This window comes from Peromyscus leucopus, chromosome 22, assembly GCF_004664715.2.
Source record: "Peromyscus leucopus breed LL Stock chromosome 22, UCI_PerLeu_2.1, whole genome shotgun sequence".
NCBI classification, from domain to species: domain Eukaryota; kingdom Metazoa; phylum Chordata; class Mammalia; order Rodentia; family Cricetidae; genus Peromyscus; species Peromyscus leucopus.
Window position 1 is genome coordinate 5862964 of NC_051081.1, and position 20822 is coordinate 5883785.

Below are 20822 nucleotides of genomic sequence, written 5' to 3' on the forward strand. Positions count from 1 at the left end.
GTGTGCGCCACCACCGCCCGGCCTACACATGCACTCTTACATATACAGATAATCTTGAACTCATCACCCTCCTGCCTCTACTTACCAATTCCAGGGATAACAAGTTCCATGAACAATCTTGGTTTACACTGGGGCCTGATGAATCCTGAACCATCATTCTATGCACTGAGATTCATCTGAACTTGAAAACATTCATATAGCAGACTTGGTAATGCATGGCTGCACATTGAGACTCTTTCAAAAATGAAACAAAACAACATGCAAATAACCCAAAAACTTCATTACAATGGTGTGTGTGTGTGTGTGTGTGTGTGTGTGTGTGTGTGTGTGTGTGGTGTGTTTTGAAAAAAGTTCTCTCTCAGTTGCCTGGGCTGCCTTTAAACTCACACTGTAGCCCATGAATTTCTGAGCCTCCTGCATTAGCTTCTAAGTTCCTGGATCACCAGCCTTCACCACCAAGTGAGGAAGGTAGGACACAGAGAGGCTTAACTACCTAATATAGGACACATACCTGGTAACCAGAAGTGCATGGCAGGACTATCATATTCCTCAGGTAATGTGGGAATCTAGAACCTTCCTTGAAGTAGAAAGCCAACTGCTCTGCATGGAAGGGTAGGACGAGCATCAACCTCCAAGCCTCTTTGGATTCTAAATGTCCAATGAATCATGGGTGGCCTAGGGCCACAGGTGCAGTATAAGGCATTGTTTAAGAATATACGCCTGTGGCCCAGGCCCATCTGGTCATAGCCCAGGAGTAGCACTGCGGGCTTTTTACAGAGTTCAAGAGGGCATCCCAACCCAGAACCATGCCCAGGCGGCCCTGGACAAGGCCACTGGCAAGGAAAATAAGATGGGCTCCCTTCTTGCTCACTCTCATGGCCAAAAAAGTTGAGGTTACACAGAACTGAGGTTCCTCCCAGTTGGCAAGGCCTTATGAAATCTGACCCTCTCTATCATGGGCATCTGGGGCACAGAGAACAAAGTGATTCATAGATAGAGCGACTCTGAGTGTGCATGGCCCAACTGGTAATTGCAACCATGGTAACAGAGGTTAGCCCTTACTGCTCTCCCTAACTATCCCCACTTGGAGTAACAGGCACGGAGTGCTGAGGCGCTCACACAAGGTCACACAGTCACAAAATAGATCATTAGCCAGGGTTTGAAACCGTTTCCCATCTGCCTTTTTAACATTCTTTAAATTACGTGTATTTGTTATGTGGTGGACAGGGCAGGCATGTACGGAGAATAGAGGACAACTTGCCTGAATGTTTTTTCTCCTTCTACCATGTTGGTCCCAGGGATCAGACTCAGGTAGAGAAAGGTGTGGAAGCATGTGTCTTTGTCACCTGAGCCATCCCACTGGGTCACAGTTGGATCTTTCTGTGTGTTCCCTTTGTGTGCATGTGCATGTGTAGGGGTCAAAGATTAATGCAGGAAATCCCCTAAAATGAGATTAAAATCCAAATGCTGCTTATGGGTTACTGGGCATGGCCAGGCCGCTCCAGACTCTAGTTTTTCAACAGATTTGGTAAGAGGGGCTCAAAGAGCAGGGAAGGCAGTTCCATTTGCTTTGAAGGGCTAATGAGACAAAGTATTTCCTGGCCAGTAGGCAATACTGGGTCTTCTTCTTTTTTGGTGGGAGCACATAGGGCTGTGTGTCAATAAAATTTCATTGATAGATATCAAATTGATTTGGAAACCCTTTAGGGTTACAAATAACAACACTTTTTTGGATTTGCCCCCCCCCCAACATATTAGGAATGTTTTTTAGCCCCTAGGCTATACCAATAAAAGTTCCTAATCAGCTTGACGACTGGCCTGAATCAATGACCCTATACCAAGCTGCCCAGGAGAGAAACAGATGTCCCTCTTGCCTGCCTGGATGGGTGTGGCCACTCACAAGAGTGCTTTTCTCCACCATCTCACAGAACTGTCCAAAGATATCTTCATCCTGAAGGGGGCACTGAAGGTGCATCAGGCCTCCCAAGAAAGCTTCAAGGATGAGGAAGCTCTGTGTGGCCAGGTGATAGATAACCTCGCAGCATCTGAATGAGGTACTGGTTCTGTGGACCAGGGGGCAGGTGATGAGAGCCACAGGTAGAGCAGTCAGGATGAAGACAGGGATTCCTGGAATGATCTAGGCTGGTCAAATATTACTCAGGATCACTTTCCTGAGTCAGTCATCAGTGGACACTGAACATGGGGGTGTTTTTGACTCAGGTAGAGAGGTATGTGAGTGGCTCTGGCTATGGATGAATCTCCCCTTCCACATCCCCTCCTCTCTTCCTCTTTGTTTTGAGGCAGGGTCTTATGTGACACTGGCTGACCTCAAATTCACTATTTAACCAAGGATAACCTTGACACTCTGATCCTTCTGCCTCCCCCTCCCCTTAGGCTACAGATGGAGCCCTGAAGCACAGTGCTTTGGTGGCTTTTCACAACAGCCATCTCCTGTATGTTCCTGACTCCTGACTCTATCTAGAACTTCCCACTCTCATTCAGCATTCCTCTGTCACTGCCTGGGCCTCAGTTTCTCCTTCTGTTTGGGCATAGGCATGTGGCTTCTGGGAACATCTATGTCCACAGACCTAATTCATGGAGCATTAACAAACTTGGGTTTGAGTGGGGGAAATGCAGGGGTCAGTGGAGTACCCAAGAGGTGCACCAGGCTGTGTATCTGCCTTTCTACCCTACCATCTCACTGCAGGGACAGATGGATGAGAACATGGCTTAGGGTCACTGAGAACACAGCTCAGGTTTTCAATGTACATTCTTTACTTCTGTAAGCCAAAGCCTCATGCACAAACTTCCTCAGGCCCCAGGGTGAAGAACTGGGCTCATAATACATCAAAAGGCAAGCTCGGTGCTTTACTAATGATGCCCGCTGACCCTATCACGTTACATTATTGGCTCCCTACCCTCAGGCCCTCTGATTCCCATCATCCCTTGTATAATATGAATCCCTATATGCCACCTACATTAGAACAGTCTACCCAGGAGTACAAGTTCACTGAAAGATAGAGAAATAATCAGTGTTAGGTGAAGGCATGGATTGGTCAGGGGGGTCTAGAAAAAAGTCTAATCTTCTGGACCCAAAGCACAGTTATGGCAATAAACATGAATGCAGTGCAATATGTACAGAAATCAGGATATGGAGTTGTGTTTCAGGAGTGGAGACCCTGCCTATGATACTCCACTGAGTGACTGGATTTATTAGGAGTGGAACTTCTGCCTAATTTCCACCTTGAGGAACTGGGGGCATGGTTATGTGAGAGCCTCTCCCTAGAATCCCAGTGATGGGCTGGGGTCATGATCAGGTATGGAGCTTTATCATATTCATGGCATCAGTGGGACCTGGGACAATAGAGCCATAGTTAAGGTAGACTAAAGTCATATGCAATAGTCAACTTTATCTACCTCCTCAGACAAGCTGAGTTCAAGCTGTATACAATCACTAAGACAAGCAATATGTGGCAAAAGCATGTTTTTCCATGGAGGCATAAACACTTAATTGAATAACTGCATCAAGCAAGAATTAGTAATTTGAAGTAAATGCAGTACTATCCACTCTACCCTGGAGAAGCAAAAATCACATTCCAAAGACAATTCTGTGTTTCTATGAAACTAAGGTCACAAGACTTTTGCTTCATTTTCTTGGAATGTTCTCACAAGCTCTCGGAATTCCCACATGACTAGGTTCAAGGATGAGGAAGCTCTGTGTGGACTATGTTCTGTCAGGCATGAACTAATAGCCTATCCAAGGCCTACAAATCCCAATCTTTCTTTGTCTTCTCAACCCAGATCTTCACACTGGACACCTCCACTTTTGGAACCCTAATTTCTATTGTTTTTGATCATAGAATGTTTTGGTGTTCCAATCCACAGGGAAAGACCAAAGACTTAGACTGTATTCTAATTTAGATTAAATTAATTTATTCTCACTGCTAGCTGAAGGAAGGCAACCTTGGTGCCAATACAACATGCTATGTGGAGGGGGTGGTAAATGAGGGTTTTAGAGTGAACATCAGAAAAGTGACTATCCATGGAATCCACAGCTTGCCAGGAAAATTGTTTTACTTCACTCAGTTGTTTCTTCCTTTCCTGCTATAGAGTAATAAAAAGACAAGTTCAGCCTTTCCCATAGTGATAAGCAAGTTTTACATAAGCAAAAGTAGTTAATAATACCACACAGCCAATTATTATCTCACCGGGACCTTTCAGGCATTCCAGAGCAAAATGTCAATGACACATAAGTCATACCTGCTGCACATTAAGTTTCTTTAGCTTTCACAGGGGACCTGTGAAAATTATTACTCTGGTTTGAGTACTAATAACTAATGACTGACTTACGTCAGGTCAATTCTGGCAGGCAAAACAGTGCCATCAGGTTAAGGCTGGCTGACATGGCCTCACAAGACCAAACTGGATTAAATTTTGGTGTTCTTCTTCCACCTCCAAATTGTTGGCATGATGGGCCACTGCCACCACAGAAGTCTGGAAAACTAAGTTGTGGCTAAAATTGTGCAGCTGAGAGAGGTGTGAGCAAGTCTAGGTGTGCCTTATTGAAATTGTTGATACCTGGTGATTATTTCCTACACCATTGTATGTTGGAAGTATATGATCTGCTTTTTGATTTTGATTTTATAGGGAATTACAGTTAAGAGATTACATGACTTTTAGAAGAGACTTTGAACTTTGGACTTTATAACATTATTGAGGCTGTAATAAACTGTGGGGACTTTTCAAATTGTATTAAACACACTTCGCATTATGATATTGTTACAAGCTTATGGGGACAAGGGAGCTGAATGTGGTGGTTGGAATGTAATTGGCTTCCATAATCACATTAGGTGGTGTGGCTTTGTTGGAGGAAGTGTGTCCCTGTGGAGGAGAGCTTTGATGTCTCATATATATTCAAGTTATGCCCAGTTCACTTCCTGTTGCCTTTAGATCAAGTAAGCACCACTAGGGCATGGAGAAATGGGACCTAAAAATGAGGTGGACTAAAGTCTCATGCAATGGCCAATTTTATTTAGAGCACCAGACAATTTATACTCTTAAGGTTAAGAAAAGTCATATGAGTAAAGTTCTCATGAGTTAAGGATATACAATCACAAGAACAAACTGTCTATGAAAAAACATGTTTTTCCATAGAGGCATATGAAATATAGTTTGAATGTTTAGTTGAATAACAACAACAAGCAATAATGAGTAATCAGAAGTAAACTCACTACTATCTGCTATTCCTGAAAGTACAAAAACACATTCCAATATTACAATATGGAAGCACACACACACACACACACACACACACACCATTACACCATGTGTATACCTAGTACCAAAAGAAGCCAGAAGAGTGCATCATAACTTCTTGACCAAGAATTATAGTTAATTCTGAGCCATTTGATGTGTGTGCTAAGAACCAAACTCTGGTCTCAACAGCAGCAGTACTACTGAGTTGACTATCTCATGCATGTGTCATTATAATGCAGAAGATGAAGTGAAAATGCCCCATTAATCCTTCTGTCTTCTATCACTGGGAAATTATGAAAGTCCTTGCTATATGGTCATCAAAGGAATGAATGGAATTCTATACTATATAAATGGACTCTGCCCATTGCCTCTGACTGTCATTGTTAACACACATTTCTTGATGTAAATGATGACATCAAAAGGTTTAGTTAAGTAGAGATGATTCCAGATTATTTATAATCGGAAAAGTTCTATAATGTGTTATTTATTTATTTATTTATTTATTTATTTATTTATTTATTTATTTTATTTATAGACAGGATCTCTGTACAGAGCATGGTGGTCTTGGAACTATGTGGACAAAGCTGCCCTTAAACTCACAGAGTTCTGCTTGCCTCTATCTCCCAAGTATTGGGATTATAAGCATTCACCATTGTGTTCAGCTGAGATATGTTTTTTAAATGACCTATCTTTGAGTCAGAGAATTAAAGTATAATGTAAGCTTACATTTTTAAAATTTAAACAGGAATCAATATTGTTTTGATGAAAAGAAATACTTCTTGCACTTCTACAATTTATGAATTTCAGCTGGTAAACCATTTCCTATGTTCTCCACATTTGGGTTAGTTTGTTCGTTGATTTCACCTTTTTCAAAATTTTAACACTTGTATACACCTGTGCCATGGTTTGCATGTGCCGGTAAAAAGACCACTTACAATGTCATTCTCTACTTCCTCTGTGTGACGACTAGAGATCAAACTGAGGTAGTCAAGTTTGTCAACAAGTGCCTTAAACTGGTGAATGACCTCATTCACCATTGTTTTTGTTTTAAAAATATTTATGTATGTGCATGTGCATATGCCACAGTCCATGTGAACTATTCTGAGGAAAACTTGTATGAGTAATGTGGGGCTCCCAGAAAATGAACTCAGGTAAGCAGGTTTAATAGCAACCACCTTTGGTTGCTTTGACAATTCTCTGGTATTCATTTGTGTTCCTGGAAAAGTGGTAAGAACAAGTGTTCTTATCTTAACAAAATGGATGGCACTATAAATAACACTTTCATTTTAAAATGTTTTATTATTCAAATTGCCCCGTGTTTTTTTATTAAGAGAATTTTTTCATTAATTTTACACACCAATCGAAGATCCCCCTCTTCCCTCCTCCTACCCCCCCAGCGTCCCCCTCTCAACTCATCCCCCCACTCCCTCCCCACATGAAGGCAAGGCCTCCCATGGGGAGGCACATCCAGTAGAGGCAAGTCCAAGCCCTTCCCCCTGCCTCAAGGTTGCACAAGGTGTCCCATCATAGGTAGTGGGCTCCAAAAAGCCCCCTCCTGCACCAGGAATGGATTCTGATTCTACTGCCAGGGGCCCCCCAAACAGATCAAGCTACACAATTGTCTCACCATGCAGAGGACCTAGTCCAGTCCCATGAAGGCTCCACAGTCATTGATCCAACTTTCATGAGTTCCCACTAGTTTGGTTTGGTCATCTCTGCAGGTTTCTATTGTATGATGACAAAATAGTTACAATTTCAAAATGAGACAATGTTTTACTGATGGAATGGTTCTACTAATCTTACTTGAGTACCAGTGAGATGATCCAGTGTGAAAAATGAGTGTTATGAAAGGTTTTATTGCATTTATTACATTCATGGAGTGTCTTACAAGTATGAGATTTTCCTGCCTTTAAAGACACAGTGACCTGCAAAAGCGTTACCACATTGAGTATATTCACAGGATTTCTCTCCAGTATGACTTCTTTTATGTGCTTCAAGATTTCATTGATGTGCAAAGGCTTTATTGCATCAAATACATTAATTTGGTGTCTCTCCCATACGATTATTTCCATGATTATGAAGACTACTGTAATGTACAAAGAGACCAGAGAATGGAGGAAAGGAATTCCAGTCCAGTCCCTGGGTTGAAGAGCTCAGGATAGATTTGAAGGGTATGCCTGGTACTCCTGATAGACGGAGATACTGGCAGCCACTTGCTGCTTTGATATGTTAATGGGAAACATAGTTAGCAATTTGTGAAAATTTGTGATCTAAGAATTATAATCTCAAAAATTATTTTAAAGCATTAATGAAAGCAAGCTTTATGATCCCATGTGCCCAATGGCCTACAATTTTTATTAGAGCATACCAAGGATAAATCACACCTTTCTTCTCTAGCTGTACATTTTTAGTCAGAAAATTAACAAGCCAGTTAGTCAGAGATACAAGAATTTGTTCAGCATTATTGTTCTCTTTCAAATAGTACAACAACACTAATTGAGTTTCTAGAAGGAAATTCACTTTTTTCCAAATTCTTCACAGTCCTGGTCTGTGAAAACCCTAAAATTTTTTTTATCAGGACATTTTTGATCACTTAAAATTGATTATCTGACTAATCACTGAACATCCCAAATGCAGACAAATTTAGACCTTTCAACCTCCTTCCTGCTGCCACCCTTTCTCCACTGTGGGTACACCAGTTTGCCAAGTAGACAATAGACTCTGATTCTTACAGAGGTCCCTATGCATTTGAAATTCCTCACCAAAACACTGGGCTCTATCAGGGCACCCATTCACATGTCTTATTCTCCTTCTCACTAACCTGCATAACTGTGTTCCCAGCACTGAATGGCACAGGCAGTTCTTGGTATTCAGAGCAATTCTCAATGACATAGTACAAGGCATGTCTGGCATAATGTGCTGGATTGTTTGTTGTCAACTTGATACAGGCTGAAATCATCTGATAAAAAGAAACCTCAACTGAGAAAATGCCTCTTACGAGTTCAGGTTGTAAGCCAGAGTGCAAGAAATTTTCTTAATTAGTGATGGGGGAGGGCCCATCTTATTGTAAGTAGGTCCAATTTCAGGGCTAGTGGTCCTGGATTCTATATGAAACAGGCTAGGCAGGCCATGGAGAGCAACAGAGTAAGCACCACTCATTCATGGCCTCTGCATCAACTTCTTCCTCCAGGTTCCTGCCCTGTTTGAGTTCCTGTCCTGACTTCCTTAGATGATGAAGAATGATATGGAAGTGTAAGTCAAATAAACTGCTTCCTCCCCAACTCGTGTGTGGTCATGGTGTTTCACTGCAGCAATAAAAACCAAAACCAAGGCACCTACCAGACATCTTGCTCTAAAAACAAATAAATAACCATTTGTGAAAAATCAAATAAATTTCTTAATGAATGGGAGACTTTGGGGAATAGAAGGAAATACAGATTAGAGCAGTGATCTATGTAAAAAGTGAAATAGAAAAGGTGATACTGTAATGTTTAAAAGAGAATGGTCCCAATAGGCCCAATGTTTTAATACTTACTCATCAGGGAGTGCTGCTACTAATGAGGGATTAGGTGGTATGGTATTGTTGAAGTAGGTGTGGGCTTATTGGAGCAAGTGTGTTACTGCGGGTAGGTTTTGAGGTTTCAAGGGCCTGAGCCAGGCACAGTGACTTTCTTTCCTCCTACTGCCTGCAGACCTGGATGTAGAAATATCAGACATCATGTCTGTCTGTGTGCTGCCATGATCCTCACAATGATGATAATAGAATAAATATCTGAAACTATAATTAAATGCTATCCTTTAAATACTTGCTTTAGTCATGTTATCTTTTATTATTATTTTTTAATTTTATAATTTAATTTTACATATCAGCCACAGATTCCCCTGTCCTCCCTCCTCACCGCCTCCCCCACACCCTTCCTCCAATCCACCCCACATTCCCATCTCCTCCAGGGCAAGGACTCCCCTGGGGATTCAGCTCAACCTGGTAGATTCAGTCCAGGTAGGTTCAGTCCCCTCCTCCCTTCACCCAGGCTGAGCAAAGTGTCCCAGCATAGGCCCCAGGCTCCAAAAAGCCAGCTCATGCACTAAGGTCCCAGTCCCACTGCCTGGGGGCCTCCCAAACAGTTCAAGCTAATCGACTTAAAAAAAAAAAAAAAAAGGTTATATTCATTCTAAGAATTTGATAACACTTCTTCATGATTAATACCCTCCTTGATTATTTTGAGAACAGTCCAAGTTAATGACCAAGTGACCCAAATCAAACAGGGATCTTCCCCCCTCTTTATGTCTTTTCATTTCCCTTTTGAACTCGGTCCCATACTTCTTCACCTAAATTGCCTTCTTCTGGAACAGGAGTTAAAAACAATTTGCACCCAATATAATAATTGTGCTTTTAATATTTGTGCTTCTCCTTACCTTTAAAATGATGCACTTGTTTAAGGCAAAGCTTGTTCTGGTTTCTGCGCCGTTATTCTCACTCACCTCGTTCTCTGAGGATCCTCTCTCATCTTGTAACTAATTTCTGGTCCCTGTTCAAAATCCACTTGTCGCCATTCTAGAGATGGTGGGCCCTGGGAGAAATGAGCTGATAAATGAGGCCCAAAGTCTTATGCAAGAGCCTACTTTATTCAGAGCCTCGGAAAATTTATAGTCTGAGGGTTAAGAAAGGTCACGTGAGGTAAGTTCTAGTATGTTCAAACTGTATACAATGACAAAAACAACCCAGATGGGACCAAAATATGTTTTCCCATGAAGGCATATAAAGCATAGGTTAACTGAATAAAAACAACAATGATGAGTAATAAGAATAATAATGAGAATAAATTCACTCCTAACTGCAATATTGTGTGGAATATGAAAACACATTCCAAGAACAATTGTGTTTTGAAGAAACTTAAGTCACAATTGCCTTGTCCTGTTTCTTGAACTGTATACACAAGCACTCAAAACCCTCCTCACATGACTTCATTCAAGGACAGTGTTCCAACAATACACATGAGTAAAAGTATCGATGACTATGGAAAACCAGTCCCAAAGCAGCACAGGGTTTGAGAGGAATCCACAGCATTTGCAAAGCTGTTTTTCTATATGAGGAGTTTTAAGGAAAAAGGACACTCACACATTCTCTTGATAGTTCCTTTCTTTATTTTCACATATTGTTCTTTATTGCTTTGTCCCCTTTTCCTCCACCACTTAAATACTTCAACAGAACCTCTCAGACAATAGAAAAGTCATAAAGAGATACATTCCATTTCTCAAGTGAATGATTATAGATAAAAACATGTCCCAGGCAGGGGAAAGGCAGTTCAAGCTAACCCACAACTATGTAAACATTTTGAACTAACACCCAGCAATTAGGAATCATAAATTCTGAATTCTCTTTAAATCTCCAAGTTGCCTACTGAGTGTTGGGCTGAAGGTGTCATAGATTTTCAGGCCCAGGTTACCATATATCTTTTAACATCAGCTCAGCCAGCACTTTCCGATTCTATGACCATAATGGCTAAAACTTAACCATTTGTGCCCTGTGTGTACCTCCTGATTACCCAAGAAAACCTGTAGCCCTCATTTGGGGCTACAGAGTCAAATAATTTCCTTAGTCTTGACTAGTCAGAATTTACTTACACAAATTGAGGTCATGAAAAAATGCAAAGAATTAATCATATGGCAGCTAGCAATAACTGGGCTTTTTTGTATTTACAACCTAGCAGACAGCTCAGCTGTATGTCCTTGTGAACTAAAGATTGGGAATGTTTATCTTAAAAACAGTGCAAGACATGTGGTCTAATCTATAGCTATTTTGAAGCTTTGTATCAGCTAGTGGTGCTCAGCAATAAAATTAGAGGAATTTGAGTCATCCTGGATGCCAGTTAATAATTATTTGATCTGTGATCAAAAGTACCTTCTAAGGGGAATCAGACCTGACTGTGTCAAAATTATATAGCATCTTCCTGACAATCCCCAAATATAAATGCCCAGTAGATTGGGATGTTTCCATGAGATAAACACATACATTTCAGGCAGTGGGGAATTTCCCCATACCCAATTCAACCCATGTGAGATAGCAGAAAAAGATGGCAACACACAAAAGCACAGCAGAATCAAGACATTCCTGAGTCTGTATTCTCGTAAGCCTTGCTTAAAAAAGATATACCCATCAGAGAGTTTTTCTTCTGATGGAGTGACAGCCTGAACCCCAATTGCCACCTGCTGTTTCTCTGATATAGCCACCAGCACAAAAGCAATTTAATTAAAAAGTAATAACATATATATGAAGAAAGCTATTTTTAAAATATGTAGTCTCTCCTCTCTATCTCTCAAACACACATACAGTATACTTATGTATATGTGTATATATATATGTATATATATATATGTCCACCTATATACCATTAATATATCTGGTGCCCAAGAAAGGCATAAAAGTGCATCAGACCTCCTGAACCAGGATTTACAGTTATTTCTAAGCCACCTGATGTGGGTGCTAAGAACCAAACTTGGCTGTCCAACAGAAGCAGTGCTACTGAATCAACTTTCCAGTTCCAAAAGATGTCATTATACTGCAGAAAATGAAGATGACCATTTACTCCTTCTGCCCTCCATCATTTCCAGGTGATAAAAGTCCCTGCTACTTGTTCAGTGAAAGATTTTGTGGATTAGAATTCCTTTGTGAATGAATTCTGCGAATTGCTTATTTTAATTGATAACACTGTTCTCTTGATGTGAATGACCCCAACAAATCACTTAGCTGAGTAAAAATGAGTCCACATCGTGCCAGGGAAGTTCCACAATGTGATATATACTTTTTAAAAATGATTATTTTTCTTTTAGATGAAAAGGTGTTTCGCCTGTATGTATGTCTGTATGAGGGTGTTGGATTCCCTAGAACTGGACTTAACAGTTGTGAGCTTCTATGTGGGTGTTGAGAATTGAACCTGTGTACTGTGGAAATGCAACCATCTTTCCAGAGCCCTTTTTTGGATATTTTAAGAAAGGATCCCTTTATATACCTATGGCCATCCTGGAACTCAATATCAGGTCATCAAGCTTAGCAGCAATCATATTTACTCATTGATAAAATTCTCTGCCATTCATTTGTGGGTCTGAGAATGAGATAAGAACAAGTATTTAGTCCTCAGAATAAAGTAACAGGATCCAAAAATAATGGATGATGGTATAAATATCAAATATATTTGCAAATACATTTTATTATTCAAATTATTATGTTTCTGTATTCCTGGAAAACAATACGTTTACAACTGGAAATAGAGACAATATTTTAACTATGAATTTGGCTCTACTAATCTTTTTTTTTTTTTTTTTTTTTTTTGGTTTTTCGAGACAGGGTTTCTCTGTGTAGCTTTGCACCTTTCCTGGATATCAATCTGTAGAACAGGCTGGCCTTGAACTCACAGAGATCCGCCTGTCTCTGCCTCTGCCTCCCAAGTGTTGGGATTAAAGGCATGTGCCACCACCACCTGGCTGGTGAGAATGCTCAGTGGGAAAAAAAAAAAAAGTATGTGGATCGTAAGGCTTGACCTCATTTATTAGGTTCATGGAGATTTTCACCACTGTGAACTTTTTCATGATTCTGAAGCATACTGAAACATGCAAAGATTTTACCACATTGATTATATTCATAGGGCTTTTGTGGAATATGATTCCTTTCATGACTGTGAAGATGACTGTTTGTGCAAAGTCTTTACCACATTTATTACATTTATAGGGTTTGTCCCCAGTAGGAGTACTTTCTTTCATTTGAAGGTGACTGTTACATGGGAAGTCCCTATCACACTGATCATATCCATATGGTTTCTCTCTAGTATGACATCTTCTATGCCTGTGAAAATGACTTTCATGTGCAATGCTTTATCACATTGATGACATTCATAGGGTTTCTCTCCAGTATGAAACCTTTCATGCCTTTGAAGACTTCAAGATGAAGAACCTATACCACATTAATTGCATTCATAAGGTTTCTCCCCAGCATGAATTCTTTCATGTGTGAGAAGATGACTCTTCTGTATAAAGGCTTTACCACATTGAATACATTCATAGGGTTTCTCTCCAGTATGACTTCTTTTATGACGGAGAAGGTGACTCTTCCTTGCAAAGGCTTTGCCACATTGATTACATTCATAGGGTTTCTCTCCAGTATGACTTCTTTTATGACGGAGAAGATGACTCTTCCTTGCAAAGGCTTTACCACATTGATTACATTCATAGGTTTTACTCCAGTATGAATTTTTTTATGTATTTGAAGATAACTGGGACAGGCAAAAGTTTTATCACACTGAGTACATTCATAGGGTTTCTCTCCAGTGTGAATTCTTTCGTGCCTTTGAAGACTATTCTTCTGTACAAAGGCTTTACCACATTGATCACATTCATAGTGTTTCTCTCCAGTATGAATTCTTTCATGCTTACGCAGATGGCTCTTCCTCGCAAAGGCTTTACCACACTGATTACATTCATAAGGTTTCTCTCCAGTATGAATTCTTTTATGTATTTGAAGATATCTGGGAGATGCAAAGGCTTTATCACATTGAGTACATTCATAGGGTTTCTCTCCAGTATGAACTCTTTTATATATATGAAGATAACTAGGACTTGCAAAGTCTTTATCACATTGCTGATATGCATACTTGTTCACTCTAGTATGAATTCTATGAAGTTGATAAATACTGTGACATGCAGACATTTTATCACTTTGATTATATTCATAGGGTTTTCCTTCCAAATGATTTCTTTGGTGTACTTTTAAGGAGGAATCATATCTAAAGGCTTTATCATGTTGATTACATTCATAGAGATCTTCATTAGTGGTTGTTTTGTGTGTTTGAAGAAAATTGTGATGGCTAAAATCTTTAGTACAAAGCTCACATTTATTACTTCCTCTTCCCATATGAGTTTCTTCAAGTCGTTGAAAAGAACTGGAAGAACTCAGAGTTTTACCACACTGATTATACGCATAACATTTTTTTATACCGCGGATCACACTACATATGCAAAGGGAACTAGTACAGACAGATGAATTTCCACATTCCTTGTACTTATAAGGGTTTTCTCCAATGTTAGAGTATAAACTTGTATCACAGTCATCATGTCTTCTCATAGTAGTGACTACAACATATCTTCTAATTATTCCGGGAGAAACAGAGGTATATTGCTTCTTTCCAAATCCCTTATGCTCACATGGCTTGTATCCAGAGGGACAGTTGATATGCCTATTAAAGGAAGTATAAAAAATAAAAGGTTTTCACATTACATTCACAGTCTAGCATTTTGTGCTTTAGAGATGTGGTATATGGATTCAGGTTTCTACACCACGATAAATTCCTTGTCTCCCCAGTTGTGTAGCTTGGTCTTTTTGAGGGGCCCCTGGCAGTGGGATCAGGATCTGCATGAGCTGGCTTTTTGGAGCCCATTACCTACGGTCAGACACCTTGATCACCCTGAATGCAAGGGCTTGGTCCTGCCTCAATTGAATGTACCAGGCTTTACTGACTCCCCATGGGAGGCCTCACCCTTTTGGAGGAGGAGATGGGGGGTTGGTCAGAGGGAGTCTGGGGGTTGGGGGACAGAAGGGATGAGAAGGGGATCTGTAGTTGGTATGTAAAATTAATTTAAAAAATTTTAAAAATTTTCCTTGTCTTCCAATTGCTCTACTCACTTAACTATGGTAAGTCACTCACAACAAGTATATGAAGAACATGAGCTTTAATATGGAAGATTTGCTTATAAAAGATCTTGGACATACTGTAATCCCCTTATCAATGTGCATAACTTATAAAATGATAATACATGGATGGACAATTCTACACCATGCCTCTCACATGGCTATGATTAAAATTGTGACATCTGTTATGGCGTTGTTTCCTTGTTTTATCCTTAAAGGAATGCTTTGCAAACAGTGATCAGCTACCTGACATTGGAGCGAATGGTGTTGTGAGAATTTAAGAACCATCACACAGCTGTGCTAATTTACTCTGCTGCTTTTCTCGAAAAGTTCAGGGTACGTTAACATTTTTTCCGAGGTACATATGTATCAGCTTGTATATGAAAATTACCTTCCATGTCTTCTAGAACTTTGAAAATGTTCAATATTATGGTCTTCCCATTTGTAACCTAAAATACAGCAAAAGAAAATGTATGTGATATATTACTGGAAAATAGGCACAATGGAAATTACTATATTTTAGGAAGTGCCTATACTATATATACCATTTGAGAACCTTAGACCTATGCCTGATTTATTCACTAGATTATTCCTTTTTCATATCCAAAGTCACAGAAGAGCAAAAACCTCCAAGAAGGCCTTGTCCCCTTAAGTTAAAAAGTGACAGAAAGCTCACATTCCTACCTATACAAGTGAGGTTCAAGTAGGTTTCCAGCATCACATCTTTGTAGAGATTCTTCTGGGAAGAATCCAGCAAAGCCCACTCTTCATGAGAGAAGTTCACATGCACATCCTCATAGGTCACTGCATCCTAAAGTATCACATAGATGAACATAATAGAAATGTTGAGACTGACTGAATTGCAAATGTATATTCATTGAAAATATACTTATATAATTCACTGTGCTCAATTTATTCTATCTCATGAGTCATAAAATAACAAATGTAGTTATCAACACATTTTAAAAGAAAACAGAAAAGGAGAATCATGCTTTCCATTTCTGTGCCCAAAAAAATAAAATACGACATTGCAGCAGAAATGCATAGTAATGTATACAGAAAGACATGTAAACAGAGTAAAAACTAGTATACATCAGCAAAATTTTATCAAAATTTTTAATTCAAAAAAAGATAGACAATATGGGTGTGGTGGTGCCCACCTTTAATCCCAAACCTCAGGAGGCAAAAGCAGGTGATACTCTATGATTTCCCAGCCAGCATGATCTGTGTAGAGATTTCCAGGACAGCCAAAGGTACACAGTGAAACCCTGTCTCAAACAAACAAGCAAACAAACAGAAAGCACTCAAAAGATTACTCAAAATTCCTCCATGGAGTTAAAACATTCACTCCAATTCTGTACTTCTCAATTATAAACTAAAGTGATTCCTTGTAAATTATAAGGCTAATAATTCCTAGGAAGGAATGCATTTTGTGTAAGTTACTGACTGACAGATCAAAGAGTCTCAAAAATATTAGTAAATGCTGATCTTAAAACAAATAGTAATAAAAATGATGGTGAGATAAGATCACTCACAACCACCTGTAACTCCAGTCCTAGGGGGTATGACTCTTTCTGGTCTCTATGGGCACAAGGCATACACGCTGTACACAGGCATGTAAGGAGGCAAAACATTCACACATAGCAAAATTATAATTAACATCCTAATAAAATAAAAAGAATAAAGGGGCAAAAATGTACCTCAGTTGGTAGCATTCTTGCCTAGCAAGTATGAATCCTTCAGTTCAATCCTTGTTCCATAAAGGGGCAAGGATTAGGATGTCTATAATCCCAGCACTTAAGAGGTGGAGGTAGTAGGATCAGAAGTTGAATGTAATTCTTGGTGATATATGAAGTTTGAGGGCAGCCTGGGGTATATGACACACTGCCTTACAAAACAAGAACACAAAAGGAATCACATAAGAATATCCCAGGAGAAAGAAGAGCAAAGGATTGGGGATATATGTTACAAGAGAGAAATGAAAGACTACAGATCTGGAATACGTATCAAATTCATTCATTGTCAACAGAAATGGCAAAATATGTGTGGGAACTGAATTCTGTCTTACTAATTTCATATGCACACTTTCCATTGACCCATCTTTCCAACCCCTAGAAACTGTTTAAGTACAATGTGTCTTCCATTTTTGACGTTATTACCAACAGAAGACATATTTATCTTGGAGGAAGCAGACCCTTAGAATGCTCCAGCAATGGCAATATCTAAAGGAAACAGGAATTACTACTGTCCAGAAGCAAGAATCTATAGGATCAAATGAACAGTCCTTGCTTGTCAAAATCACCATATAATTATGCATGGCTCTGAAAATAAAATACTGAGGTTTAGGTTAAAGATTGTATCCTGCAGAAGAGAGGTCTCCATAAAATTAAGCCTTTTAGTGAAAGGATTTTTCAGATAGTCATGGAAACCTTTCATCCCTGATCTCAGCAACTGAGAAGTGGAAGCAAGAGAATCGAGATGTCAAAGCCAGTTTTTGTCCCAAAAGAGCCTATCTCAAAAAAGAAAGAGACAGACAGACAGACAAAACAACAGTGTCTCTAAGGTGACACATAAAGGTCACAATTGATTAAAAAGGGTGCTAGGAAAAACAGAAATAGTGCCACATAAAACACTTCATTTTCATTGTAAGACTTACCTGTTTGATACCTATATATAAGTTGATGGGACATTTTAATCCCATCACAATTTTTAAGTACGATCCAAGACCAAAATGTATTCTTTTTTCCTATCTAGACAACAACAAAATCAGTATTATGTGTATGTGTGTGATATATGCATGAGAGCATGCACAAGAGTGCCATAGTAGGAATTTGAAGATCTGAGGACAAAGTTTTAAGAGTTGATTTCTCCTTCCACCAAGGGTTCCTAGGATCAAACCCAGGTCATCAGGCTTGCTTGCCAAGCACTTTCCTACTGAGACTCCACCAGCATTATTTCATCCAATTCTAACCCACAGATGGTCTCATTCCTATACTTAAACACATCTGTTTTTTGTGGTCTTTTTGATACAAGATTTCTTTGTAGCTCTGGCTGGCCTGGAACTCACTCTTTGGGCCATGGTAGTCTTCAACTTCTTGCATCTGCCTCCAAAATACTAGGATGACAGGGGTGAGCCTACATACTCTGGTAATTCGATGTACTAATTAAATAAAACTATAATACAGAGATATATGGTAACTTCTTGAAGGGCAAAAATAAAGTGAAAGTGACAGATTCATTTTAAAATCTTTTAACTCTAACCAATGGAAAGTCTACCCATATAATAGGCATCACCACTTGGTCTCCTATTGGCCTAGAAAAACTGTGCATTTCATTTCTCAACAACACACTGTAGACTTTGCACAGCATGTTCCCTGGTGAAGTGTTGGTCCTATAATGACAAAATTCTTTTGTGTTTTTTGGGAGCATGGTCTCATTCTTTGCTCAGGTCTGAATTCAAGCTAGTAGTGATACTTCTGTTTCAGCTTTTCAGGGCCTGGGATTACAGCTGTGAGTCACTATGACCTGCTCAAGGAAATTCTGTATAAAAGGTGACTCAGTGAGAGCCCACCAGTGCCAATTGGACTAAAAAGGTGAGTCTTTGTTCTCATAGCCGAACACCAGAGCCTCTAGGCTTTGAGCCCAGGGGCTCAATCCTGTGCCCCGATACCACCATCCACTCAGTCCCAGTGTCAGGCCAGCTGGCAGGGCTCCTGCAGGCAGGTTAGACTACCACTATCCCCCACCAGACCCTGTAACCCACAAGCCTCACCCCTCTGAAACCCACTCATTCTCTAAAACTGCACATGCTCCCTGAGACAGAGCCTGCCAGCACTAAGAGCAGACTTAATGGACTAAGAGCAGCTCCCTGAGACACGAAGTCCTTCAGCACGGATAGAACCAAGAGCCCGATTATACCAAGAGTTCCCATTGAACCAGGAGTAATCAATGGGACCAACAGTGGCTCCCTCAGAAACAGACTCCGTTTACACCAAGTGGTAGAAAGATGGGTAGACACCAGTGCAAAAATACAGTCAAAAACATAAAGACCAATATCGCACAATCAGATCCTAGTGGTTCTACATCAGCAAGACCTGAACATCCCAATGCAGAAGAAGCAGAAGAAATCAACCTTAAAAATTACTTTAAGAAGACAATAGAGGCATTTAAGAGGAAATGAAAAATTCCCTTAAAGAAATCGAGGAAAATACAAACAAAAAATTGGAAGAAATCAATAAATCCCTTAAAGAAAGCCAAGAAAAGGCAATTAAACAGGTGAAGGAAATAGTTCAAGACTTGAAAACTGAAATAGAGGCAATAAAGAAGACACAAATTGAGGGAATACTGAAAATGGAAAATCTGAGTAAACAAACAGCAACTACAGATGCCAGCAGAAAAAAAACAGAATGCAAGAGATGGAAGACAGAATCTCTGGCATTGAAGATATAATAGAGGAAATAGACTCATCAGTCAAAGAAAACACTAAAGCCAACAAAGTCACAACACAAAACATCCAGGAAATGTGGGACATCATAAAAAGACCAAACCTAATAATAGGAATAGAAGAAAGAGAAGAATATGAACTCAAAGGCACAGAAAATGTGATAAAACCAGATTTAAACAATATCTATCCACAAATCCAGCACTACAGAAGCATGAGAAGGAAAAATGTAACCTAAGGAAGTTAGATGCACCCATGAAAACACAGGCCACACCAACAAATACCAAAGAAGGTAAACACACAACACTATCACAAAAAAATAACAGAAATTAACAATCACTGGTCATAAATATCCATTAATATCAATGGACTCAATTTGCCTATAAAAAGACACAGGCTAACAGAATGGATACAAATACAGGATCCAGCCTTCTGCTACATACAAGAAACACACATCAACTTCAAAGATAAACACTACCTCAGAGTAAAAGGCTGGGAAAAGATTTTCCTACCAAATAGACTGAAGAATCAAGCTGGGGTAGCCATCCTAATATCTAATAAAATAGACTTTAAACCAAAATCAATCCAGAGAGATAAGGAAGGACATTACATACTTATCACAGGGAAAATCCACGAAGATGAAGTCTCAATTCTGAACATTTATGCCTCAAATACAAGGACATCCACACAGGTAAAAGAAACATTACTAAAGCTTAAATCACACATCAAACCCCATGCACTAGTAGTGGGAGACTTCAACATCCCACTCTCACCAATGGACAGGTCTGCCAGACAGAAACTTAACAGAAAAATAAGGGAACTAACAGACATTCTGACACAAATTGATTTAATAGATATCTACATAATATTCCACCATAACACAAAAGAATATACCTTCTCAGCACTCCTTGGAACTTTCTCGAAAATCAACCACATGCTTGGTCAAAGAGAAAATCTCAAAAGATACAGAAAAATTGAAATAACCTCCTGTATTTTATCAGACCACCATGGCTTGAAGTTAGATTTCACCAACAAAAATTACAGAAAGCCTACAATCTCATGGAAACTGAATAATGCCCAAATGAATCACCAATGGGTCAAGGAAGAAATAAAGAAAAAAGTTAAAGATATTCTAGAATTCAATGAAAATGAATGTACAACATACCCAAATTTATGGGACACTATGAAGGCAGTGCTAAGAAAAAATTCATAACACTAAATGCCCATATAAAGAAGATGGAGAAATCTCATACTAGCAACTTATCAGCACACCTGAAAGCTCTAGAACAAAAAGAAGCAAACTCACCCAGGAGGAACAGATGCCAGGAAATAATCAAATTGAGGCTGAAATCAATGAAATAGAAACAAAGAGAACAATAAAAAAAAAATCAATGAAACAAAAAGTTGGTTCTTCAGAAAAATCAACAAGATAGAAAACCCCTATGC

At 39.4% G+C, this 20822-nt stretch overlaps 1 pseudogene; it reads right to left on the reverse strand.

The window, feature by feature from the left end:
• Window positions 1–12710: 12710 nt before the first annotated feature.
• LOC114684911 overlaps window positions 12711–20822 on the reverse strand; it is a 278504-nt pseudogene continuing 270392 nt past the window's right edge.